Genomic DNA, 11,961 nt, shown 5'->3' on the forward strand with positions numbered 1-11,961 from the left:
AGTGGATGGGCATTTGACCTGATACCACTACGACATACATGCATTGCATATCATATATCATTGTTTAGATACTTGTGGTATATATTGTGGTTGTTTCAGACTGAGCTTTGCTCACCTTAGAGGGGGTTGTTATTGTCTTTGTATGTGGACATTGACTGTTACTCCCGGATATCAGGAGGCCGGAGAGGGTGCTTCTGGAGGGAGTCACAGTTTGAGCTGAGGTTTTATATTTTTCCCAGTGTATATATGTATCTATATACCGGGACATGTCCCGAGGAGATGAGTTGTTTGTATGTAGTTGGTTTTGATTATGTGTGGACATATTTTATGATGTGAGATGAAATACTATTTTTAGTATTCAAATAATATATTTTAGGTTCATTTTAAAGAAAATTTAAACACGTTTTCCGCTGTAATTAATTAACCTTAATCTAATTGCATTGTAATCAAAATTAGGAATTAAAGAGCCCCACAAAAAACATTTTTATTAAATAATTATTTACGATTATTTAAAATATGGTATATTTCATATGGTATTTTTTAAAATGTGGTGTTTTGATGTGATTTTATACGCCTGAACATATTTTTAAATGGTATTCGATTTTCGACGAAAAATATGAATTTTTTGAGAACTCGTCTAATATTTTCACGAATTTTCCTAAACAAAATATTTTAAAATTTACTTAATGGGCTTAATGGGTCTAGTATGCCATGTTAATGGGCCTAAGCTTATACTAGGAGTTTTATATCAAAAATAAAAAGACACAAACCCTACCCCAAAACCCCACAAACACAGGCACACATCTCACAACACACAAGGACTCCTCCGTCATCAAACACACGCACACACATGAGGATTTGTAGAAGAAAAGCCACGGTTTTTTAAGGGAATTCAGCTTAGGGTTCCTACGTCACCGTTATTCGCATCGTCAACTCGTTTTCGTGCGTAATAAATGCAAAGGCACACCTTAACTTTATTTCAAACATCTTTCACACCATAATATGTGTATTTAACCATCCTTGCATGAAAAACATGAGGCAAATCTTTTATTTTCGTTTTTTTTTTTTGACATGCCATTATCAAAACTTGTGTTTGTATGATCTAAAACTCATGTATATGTTGCATAAAGGGGCTGCCATCATAGGACAATAAAAAGGGATGAATTTCAAAGGGTTTAAGGGCATAGGCGATGCTGCACAAGGGCTGGACGTAGGCGAGCCAAGCTTGAACGAAATTTTCAAGAATTGTAAACAAGGGTTTTGGTCAGGGGGAAAGCAAGCGTGTGGCTCAAACAAGGCTTCACCAGGGCTCGAGGTGGACGTGGTTAGGTGTGAGGAAGGCTCCTAGCCATGCTAGGACTCACGCACAGTGGCTCAGGAAGATCCCATGCACGATGGGACTCTTCCCATGCAAGCCGAGAGCAGCTGCTGTGCGAGGAGATCACGGCTTAGCCAGGGGGCTCAGGATAGGTATGAGGGTGGTCCAGTTAGGGTCATGAGGGTTCGGGCTTGGGTGGTGACTCGGGTGAGGAGTCCTCGACGAGTTGGGGTCTATTATTGCATTATCGGCAGCAGCTCACGTGCAGATCTGTGGCGTGGGCTAGGGGCTGGTTCAAGGGGTCAGGGTTGGTTAGTAGGGTCCCTATACACACACATTAATTTTTACAAGTGATGAAAATATGAAAATTTGAAAGTGGTGAAGTGATTGTGACTAATACGATGATACAATGATATGATTGGAGATATCGTGAGGGAAAAAGCCCCAAAGGGAGCCCGTTTACGGGAGAAGACCCCAGAGGAAGTACGGCTGATCATATTTCCATCGACATGATTTGATGATATGATAGGCCAAGGCTCAGTTGATGGGTTAGAGTGTCGCTGATATCCACGCTGCCTAGTACTGTGGTTGTACGTAGATGGATTCATCGACCTTCAGCTGATACGAAAGTCACAAACGATCCGAATTCAATAAAAGGAAAACGTATACGTTTATGATGAGAAGGAAAATGTATATGATTAAAAGGAAAATGTTGACGATGAAAGGAAAAATGCTTAAGTAAGCAAGTTCATGAAAAGCTATTTTATGTAAAAGTATTCACACTGTTGTATGTGGATGTATATGTATTACATGTTATCATGGTTAAGGTTGCTGAGTCAATAAACTCACTAGGTGTGATCGATGCAGGTGAGCATGATGATGGTGTTAATGAGGGACTTGATGGTTGATCTTGATGGATTGAAGGTGCACGCAACCCGAGGACCAGAGCTAGTTTTCCACGATTAACTTACTATTATGATTTACGTTTATGACTTATGCTAAAGATTTACGTACTTTTAAGATTTTATCCTTTATAATGATTTGAGAGGATGTTAGAGTTAAGTTATTTATGAAAATGTTAAAGTTAGGTTTGATTGATGCTTTACGACTTTATGCTTGAATTACTTTTTTTTGGATTTTTAAATAATAGTCGGTTGGTTTATTTTTAAATGGTGCAAAGTATTTTAAAATATGTTTATACATATATGTATGGGTAGTCGGCCAAATAGAAGAGATAGGAAGAAAAAAAAATTCTATTATATTTTAAAGAAAAACGAGTAGTGGACGTTTCCGTTGGTTTCAGAGCAATGTTCCTGCAAAGGGTTGTGCCACCACCAGTTCCGGAAAGCTTAGTCGTCAAGCCTCGAGTCTGTAAGTTTAATTGCTTTACATGCTTTTTATGATGATATCTGCATGTTTATATGGTGTATATGCTTATATTACATGTTTAAAAGCTTTTTGAGGTTAATTGTTATATATATGCTTAAAAGTTGCTCATAAAGGGATTAATACATGCTACATTATCATAAAATTAGATTTAAATGCATGTTGGTTACGTTTAGAATTTGAAAAACGTTCAGATATAACGCCTCCTAGACGCGCACCTAATACCGATAGGCAAGTTGAGATTAATGAGGATCGTCAATGGAATGCACCCCCACCTCCTAATGGGTATGCTACTATTCGTGCACTGGAAGGTATGGCACGTTTCTTTGAGCAGCAGTTTCAGCAGGCTCCAAGGCCACAGCACGACATTTATGACCAGTTCCGGTGGCTAGGTCCGAAGGAATTATCTGGCACCACAGACCCATTTGCTGCTGAGGGTTGGATTCGATCACTTGAGGTGTACTTTCTTTACTTGAATATGGGAGACGCTGACCGTGTTAGGTGTGCTACTTATATGCTTAGGAATTATGCTTCCATTTGGTGGGAAAGGGCGGAGCATGGGATTAATTTGGCTACACTTACCTGGGCATGATTCAAGGAAATATTCTATGAGAAGTACTTTACGGCCGATGTCCGAGGGCGCCTGAAGAGGGAGATCATGAGTCTCCGCCAGGGGGACATGAATGTGGCTGAATTTGTGAAGAAGTTCTAGAGAGGTTGTCAATTTGTGCCCCTTATTGCTAGAGATGATGCGGAGAAATTAAGGCACTTAATGGATGGCCTTCGACCTACTATACGTCGTGATGTGATGATGATGCGACCAGCGAACTATGCAGCTGCCACTGCCTATGCATTCTAAGCTGAGAAGCCCTGAAAGACATCGATTATGAGATGCAGCGTAAAAGACAGCAACACCAACAGAACTCCCAGCCGAATAAGAAGACATTTATAGGACCTCCTAGAGTACAAGGGCAGCAGAAGCCCTAAGGGCAAGTGAAGAATCCAGGACCACTAAATCCCTCACAACCTGGAGCACCAAAAAACCTATAGAGAGACCATTGTTCAAAGAGTGCAATCTCTCAAATTTTGGTAAGTGCATGTGGGGGACATATAGGTGCTGCATATGCAATGAGAAAGGGCATAAAGCCGTTGATTGCCCGAAGAAGAAAGCAGCAACTGTGGGGAGAGCTTATGTTATGCATGCTGAGGAAGCTGAGGATGAGACAGACACGACTCTAATCACTGGAAGGATATTGATACTAGGTGTAGCTACCTACGCATTGCTGGATTCGGGAGCTACACAGTCATTCATATCTGAGGGATTCATCAAGCGACTAAATATTATACCCAATGATATGGGATTGAGCTTCAAAGTTTCTATTCCTTCTTGTAATCAAATGATCACTTTGAGCATTGTCAAGAATCTGGAGCTTCGTTTGCGAAAAGATGTGGTTCGGGCATATCTTATCGTACTCCCAATGCATGAATTCGACATCGTACTTGGCATGGATTGGTTATCATCGAATGGAGCTTTGATATATTTTCGGCAGAGTTCAGTATATTCGACCGCCTAGTGAAAAATCTTTTGTCTTTGAGGTAGCGAAGAACAAGAAAATTCCGCACATTATCTCTTGTGTGTGCGCGATGAAGCTTATGAGACGAGGATGCCAAGCTATTGAGGTCGTCAGAGATTTTCCTAGTGTCTTTCTTGAGGATGTTTCTGGCATTCCACCGGACCGTGATGTGGAATTTTCTATTGAGTTGATGTCTGGCACTATACCAATTTCTAAAGCACCCTATCGTCTAGCACCCGCCGAGATGAAAGAGTTAAAAGATCAAATCCAAGAATTGCTGGACAAGGGTTTTATTCGCCTAGTTGCTCTCCGTGGGGCGCATCGGTATTATTTGTGAAGAAAAAGGATGGAAGTATGCGACTCTGCATTGACTATTGAGAGCTGAATAGAGTCATCATCAAAAATAAATATCCTCTACCTAGAATTGAAGACTTATTTGATCAATTACAATGAGCATCGATATTCTCAGAAATAGATCTTTGTTCTGGATACCGTCAATTAAAGGTTAAGGAGTCGGATGTTCATAAGACATCGTTTAGGACTCGATATGTGAACTATGAGTTTATGGTCGTGTCATTTGGGTTGACCAATGTGCCAGCGATCTTCATGGATCTCATGAATCACGTATTCAGCCATATTTGGATCAATTTGTTATAGTCTTCATCGATAATATTTTGATATATTCGAAGAGCAAAGAGGAGCATAGTCAGCATTTGAGGACAATACTGCAAATACTGCAAGATAGTAAATTATACACAAAGTTCAGCAAGTACGAGTTATGTCTCGAGAGAGTGGTGTTCTTAGGCAACATCATTTCGAGAGATAGAGTTGAGGTTGACCCGAGTAAAGTCGAGGCAGTGAAAGAATGGCCCGTGCCTAAGAGCGTAGCCGAGATCCATAGCTTCTTGAGATTAGCTGGCTATTACCAAAAGCTAATACAGGGATTCTCCTCTATTGTGGTATCTTTTACCGTCTTGACAAAGAAAAATGCAAAGTTTATAAGGGGATCCGAACGCTAAGAAAGTTTTGACAAGTTGAAACAAGCTTTAATTTCAGCGCCAGTATTATCGATGCCATTGGAGCAAGGAGAGTTATTTATACAGACGCTTCGAAACTTGGTTTGGGCGCAGTTTTGATGCAAAATGATCGAGTTATAGCTTATGCGTCTAGACAATTGAAAGTTCACGAGAAAAATTACCCCACACTGATCTTGAACTCGCCGCAGTAGTATTCACGTTAAAGATTTGGAGACATTATTTATATGAGGAGAAATGCAAGATTTTCACCGATCATAAAAGTTTAAAGTACTTCTTCACCCAAAAGGATTAAATATGAGGCAACGAAGATGGCTAGAGTTGGTAAAGAACTACGACTATGACATTATCTACCATTCGAGAAAATCCAATGTAGTGGCGGACGCATTAAGTGGGAAGACAGCAGTCATTACTCAATTATCACTTCAAAGACCTCTGCAATCCGAGATACAACGGTTTGAGCTGGCAGTATATGCGAGAGGCGAGGCCCCTAATCTTGCCACCATGACAGTACAATTGACTTTGAAAGATAGAATCCGTGAGGGACAGTGTAACGCCCCGAAAATTTAAAAGTCCACGCGAACCACAAACTCGAGTTATTAAATTCCTTTGTATTTTAAATAAATGTTTTAATTGCATGAATTAATTATGTTATTCATATTTTCATGTTTAAAATATATTTTTCTACATGGTTGCATAAAAATATATTTTTAAAAGATATTCAAGGTGCGATCGAGGAACGGAGACCGAGGGGTGAAAAATAGAAAATATTTTTATTGGTTAACTGTTTTTAATTATTTAAAATATGGGTGATGCTTTTTCTTTTTTTGAAAATTAGGGGTTTTGAGGTGATTTTATACGTCGGGACGTAATTTTTATCGGTGTTGGTTTTTCAACAAAAATATACGTTTTAGCGGCTAATAAATTCACAAATTTTATTAAACAAAATTATTTTTAATATTTTAATTAAATATTAATGGGATAAATGAGCCTAATTAACATAGTTAATGAGCCTAAGCTAGTAATTAGAGTTTAGTTAGGATTTTATTATTATTAAAGTACTAAACCTACCTCTTAACCCTTTTATAACCCACGCCCACACCCCCTTGATCATTAAAAAAAAATTCTTTTCTCCCAGTCCCAACACAACACACGCACACACAAGCAAAGTTCAAGGGAAAAGCATCAACAATTCTTCAAGGCTTTCACGGGTTCTTCGTGCCATCGTTCTTCGATTCGTCAACATAAAATCGTTCGTTTAATACGCAAAAGTACGCCATAATTCTCCTTTTACTCATCCATCACACCATAGTATTTATATAATTGTGTTTTACATAAAAAAAAAAGTTGCATCATGTTATATTTTCGGATTTGCATCATAGGTGATTTTTAAGGCTTGTGTTTTCATCCAAAAACTTGTTTATATGTGATTTATGGGCTGCCATGAATTAGGATATGAATTAGTATGTATTTCCACAAGTTTAAAGGTCTAGAATCACATACAAAAGCAGCAAACCAGAAACGTTCAAAGATGGAACCAAATTGATCACTGTTGTAGCTGTTGGGATAGGTTGAAGGGAAATTTTTGCATGGGGACAGGTGGCTCGACTAGGTCTCGTGGTTGGGTCCTAAGGGTCATGGTTAGGTCCAAGGAAGGGTCCCAGGAGGGCTAGGGCTCGAGCCTTGGGCTGGGGAAGAGTCCACGTGAAGTGGGACTCTCCCCCAAAGCTTGCGCAGAATCTGTCGGGGAAGGAGAGTGGCTTGCGACTGGCCTAGGCGCAAACCAGGCTGGTCCACCAGGCTCAAGGGGGGGTTGGGTCATGGGCTGGAGTGGCTGGGCGTGCTGTGGCTCGAACCAAAAATGGAGAGACCGTGAGGAGAAGCATTAGCGTGCAGGTTGAGTTTTTGAATTCAGGTGGCTCGCTACTGGGTTCAGGGGCTTGGGCTGGTCTAGATATGGTCTGGGCGTGGTCCAGGGATGGCTAGGGTTATATGGGAATCTATGGTTAAGGGCTGGTAGAGCCCTAGGCGGTTAGGAGTCCTAATACATCAAGAACACCTCACAAGCACACACGCATGCAATTGGGTCCAGGGGGCAGGGGCTTTAACGTGGGACAGGGGCTGTTCCTTGGGCTTGGGGCTGGTCAGTAGGGTTCATAGATGAGTTGGCTCAGGTTTGGCTCGAGGTGGCTTGGGCGTGGCTCGAGATGGCTTGGCGTGGCTCGAGTAAATGGTTCGGTGTGTTCGATTGTGAGTCAAAAACGAAAATTAAAAGACCAAAATTGAATCCATGAGTCCACGGGTGTGGCTCTTGACTTGGAAGAGTAGAATAAATAATAAAAAATGATATGTTTAAAATTTGGGGTCAAAATATGGAGTTTCGGATTTATCCGTGATTTTATCGACGCACGAAACGCTAATTAAAGAATTAATGGGAACACCTAGATTTAAGCCTAATAAAATTATGGAAAATTTTATTTAAGTTCAAAAATATTAAAAGTCTAAGTTTTTAATTTGGAAATTTTATATTAATGTTTGGTTTAATTCGGGATTAAAATGCATTAATACTTCATATTTAAAGATTAATTTAAAAGTCATCTATTTAAGCTAAATAAAATACGAGAAAATTCATGTAAGTTTAAATAATTATTTGAGACATGTTAGCGTCAATGAAATTAAGAAAATGTCAACAACGTGAAATTTTACGTCTATGGGTGAAACAGGTCATTTTACACCCGAAAATTAGAAAACGTCATGGCAGTGCTCTAAATAATGTTCTATATGCTAATATGATTATTTATGGATGTTTATGATTTTAATATGTTAAATTATGATTTTTAAATGTTTATGGATTTTTACTATTTAATCTTGACATTTAAAAGATATATTGCATGCTTGATTTTAAAGAAAAACGTTATTAAGTGCAAGTTTTTATTAAGTGATGGAAATTCGAAATGTTGAAGGACGTGAAGGGATTGTGACTAATACGATGACATGTTGGAAATATCGTGAGGGTTATGGTCCCAGTGGGATCCCGACGATCGTGTTTCATTGATACGAATACGAATACGTGATACAAATACGTTAATATGTTGTTATGTTGGCCAAGGACTCAGTTGACCGGTGAGAGTGTTACTAATGTCCCCGCCGTCCAGTACTGTGATTTTATGTAGATGGATTCATCGCCCAATACGAATAAGAATACGAGTCACAATCACGATCTGAATTCAACAAACACGAATATGAATATGAATATGTTAATATGAATATGTTGATATGAAAATGTTTACGAAAATGTTTATGTTTAAAGTTATGCATTATTATGAAAATGTTATTTAAGTACAATTATTTTTTACAGTTGTATGTGATCTGTATATGTATTACTTCTTATCAAGGACATGATGTGTTGAGTCTTTAGACTCACTGGGTATGATTGATGCAGGTGATATTGATAATAATGATTATGAAGATCTTGATGGTTGGTCTGACTGGGCTGAAGGTGTACATAACCCGAGGACCTACGCTAGTTTTCCGCACTAGTTATGATTTATGATTTTAAGTTATGTTAAAGATATTTTTATGAGTTTTATTTATTTATGAGTGGTTTTTGAGAGATTATAGTATGGGCTATACTTTTCAAATATTATTTTAGGTTTTGTAAAATGTTGGACGGTTTTATCTTTAAACTATTTTCCTTTGAATTTCAAATGTTAGTTGGTTGTTTTATTTTCAAAATGGTGACAAGGTATTTTAAAGTATATATATGTATATTTTGAATTATGGAGATTAAAGAGAGAAAAAAACATTTTCTAGCATGTTTTAAGAAAACGAGTAGCAGATGTTTCAGACAGCCTACTGATGAGCTACTGCAAAAGTGGAGATTGAGAGATGAAGATAAAGGCCGGAAGCTGTATTCTGAGGTGGATGGTATAGTTCGATATTGAAATTGACTTTGGGTTCCTAGTGGTGATTCTTTGAGAGAAATCATTATGAAGGAAGCTCATGATACTCCTTATTCTATTCATCCTGGAAGCACGAAGATGTACAAGGATCTTCAATTATTGTATTGGTGGTCAGGTATGAAGCGAGATATCCTGTGATTTGTATCCGAATGTTTGACATTTCAACAAGTTAAAGCCAAGCAACAGAAACCAGCTGAAAAACTTAAGCCACTTCCTATTCCCGAGTGGAAATTAGAAAATATCACTATGGATTTTGTTGTAGGATTACCAAGAATTATCAAGGGGATTTAATTAGGGGTATAAATGAACCAAACCGTTCGTGAGTTATTCGAAGCTCGATTCGATAAAAGCTCGTTTGAGCTCGTTTAATGAGGCTCGTTAAGATAAACGAACCAAGTTCAAGCTCTACAATATTCGGCTCGTTAGCTCGTGAACATGTTCGTTAGTAAATTCATAAGTAATATCTTAGATGAAAAATAATAATTTTGATATTTAATTTATTGATTTAACACATTAATTATGAAGTATATAGAAAAATCTATTAAATTTATTTATTATAATAAATTGACAAATTTTAATAAGAATATTATATTTTTTTTCTAAATGTATAATTTATCTTTTAATGAATTTAATGAATATTTAAATATATAATTCATATTTATTGAGCTCGTTTAGCAATGAATATATTTGTTAAATAAAGCTCGAGCTCGGCTCGATTATAAATAAGCTAAGCTCAAATATTCAAGAGTTCGGCTCGACTCGATTACATCCCTATGTTTAATGCTATATGGGTGATAGATGATCGTCTTATGAAATCAACACATTTTCTACTTATTAAGACGACCTTCACCATGACACAATATGTCGAGCTGTATAAAAGAGAGATAGTTCGACTGCATGGGATTCCAATATCCATTGATTCTGATAGAGATATAAGGTTCACATCATCTTTTTGGAAGAGTCTACATACAGCGATGAGGACCAAGTTGTTATTCAGTATAGCATTTCATCCTCGAACCGATGGTCAGTATGAAAGGTGATTCAAAATATTGGAGGGTCTACTTCGAGCTTGTGTGATTGACTTTCAAGGAAGTTGGGAGCCTACGTTACCTCTAGTGGACTTTACCTATAATAATATATATCAATCATCAATAGGAATGGCTCCTTACGGGGCAATATATGGGAGCAAGTGTAGATCACCCATATATTAGGACGAGGTTGGTGAAAGAGGAGAATTTGGTCCGGACTTGATTAAACAAGCAGCGGAGCTAGTAGTTAAAATCCGAGATAGAATGAAAACTGCGGAAAGTTGACAGAAAAAATATGCGGATAAGAGTCGAAGAGATTTGGAGTTTGCAGTAGGTGACCACGTATTTGTGAAAGTAGCACCCTTGAAGAGTGTTATGAGATTTGGTAAGAAAGACAAGCTCAGTCCGAGATTCGTAGGACCGTTTAAGATTTTGGAGAGGGTTGGAACACTAGCCTGTAGAGTGACGCTGCCACCGATGCTAGCCGGAGTACATAATGTGTTCCACATCTCGATGCTGCTAAAGTACATGTCGAACCCTTCACATGTACTAAATTATGAGCTCCTACAATTAACTCCAAATATGTCATACGAGAAAGACCCATACAAATCCTAGGAAGACAAGAAAGAAGACTTCGAAACAAAGTTATACCAATGGTCAAAGTGAAGTGGCTAAATCACTCGGAGGAAGAAGCTACTTGGGAAACTGAGGAGTCGCTACTCGGAGTTATTCGATAAGTTTTAGTTTCGAGGACAAAATTTCATTTAAGGAAGAGAGAAATTGTAAACTCCAAAATACGATAACATAACCTAACTGCATGCGAATCTAGGAAAAATGAAAATTGACTAATTAAAGTGTTTTAATTGTATGAATTAAATATAGGATGTATGCTTACATGTTTAAAATGTGCATTTTGACACGAATGCATGAAACTATGTTTTAAAGCTGATTCAAGACGCGATCGAAGAACAAAGACCGATGGCTGAAAAAGAGAAAAAATATTTTTATTAAATAATTGTTTTCGATTATTTAAAATATGGTATATGTCATATGGTATTTTTGAAAATGGGGTGTTTGAGATGATTTTATACGTCGAGACGTATTTTTAAACGATATTCGGTTTTCGATGAAAATATGAACTTTTTGAAAACTCGGCTAATATTTTCACGAACTTTCCTAAACAAAATATTTTAAAAATTACTTAACTGGACCTAGTATACCATGTTAATTGACCTAAGCTTATACTTGGAGTTTTATATCAAAAATAAAAATCCCCAAACCCTACCCCAAAACCCCACAAACACACGCACACATCCCACAACACAGAATGACTCCTCCTTCATCAAACACACGCACACACATGAGGATTTGTAGAAGAAAGGCCACTGTTTTTTAAGGGAATTCAGCCTAGGGTTTCTACGTCGCCGTTCTTCGCATCGCCAACTCGTTTTCGTGCATAATAAACGCAAAGGCACGCCTTAAATTTCATTCAAACATCTTTCACATCATAGTATGTGTATTTAACCATTCTTGCATGAAAAACATGAGGCGCATCTTTTATTTTCGTTCATTTTTTGACGTGCCATCATCAAAACTTGTGTTTGTATGATCTAAAACTCATGTATATGTTGCATAAAGGGGCTACCATCCTAGGACAAT

Source organism: Primulina tabacum, chromosome 11, assembly GCF_025594145.1.
Source record: "Primulina tabacum isolate GXHZ01 chromosome 11, ASM2559414v2, whole genome shotgun sequence".
NCBI lineage: Eukaryota > Viridiplantae > Streptophyta > Magnoliopsida > Lamiales > Gesneriaceae > Primulina > Primulina tabacum.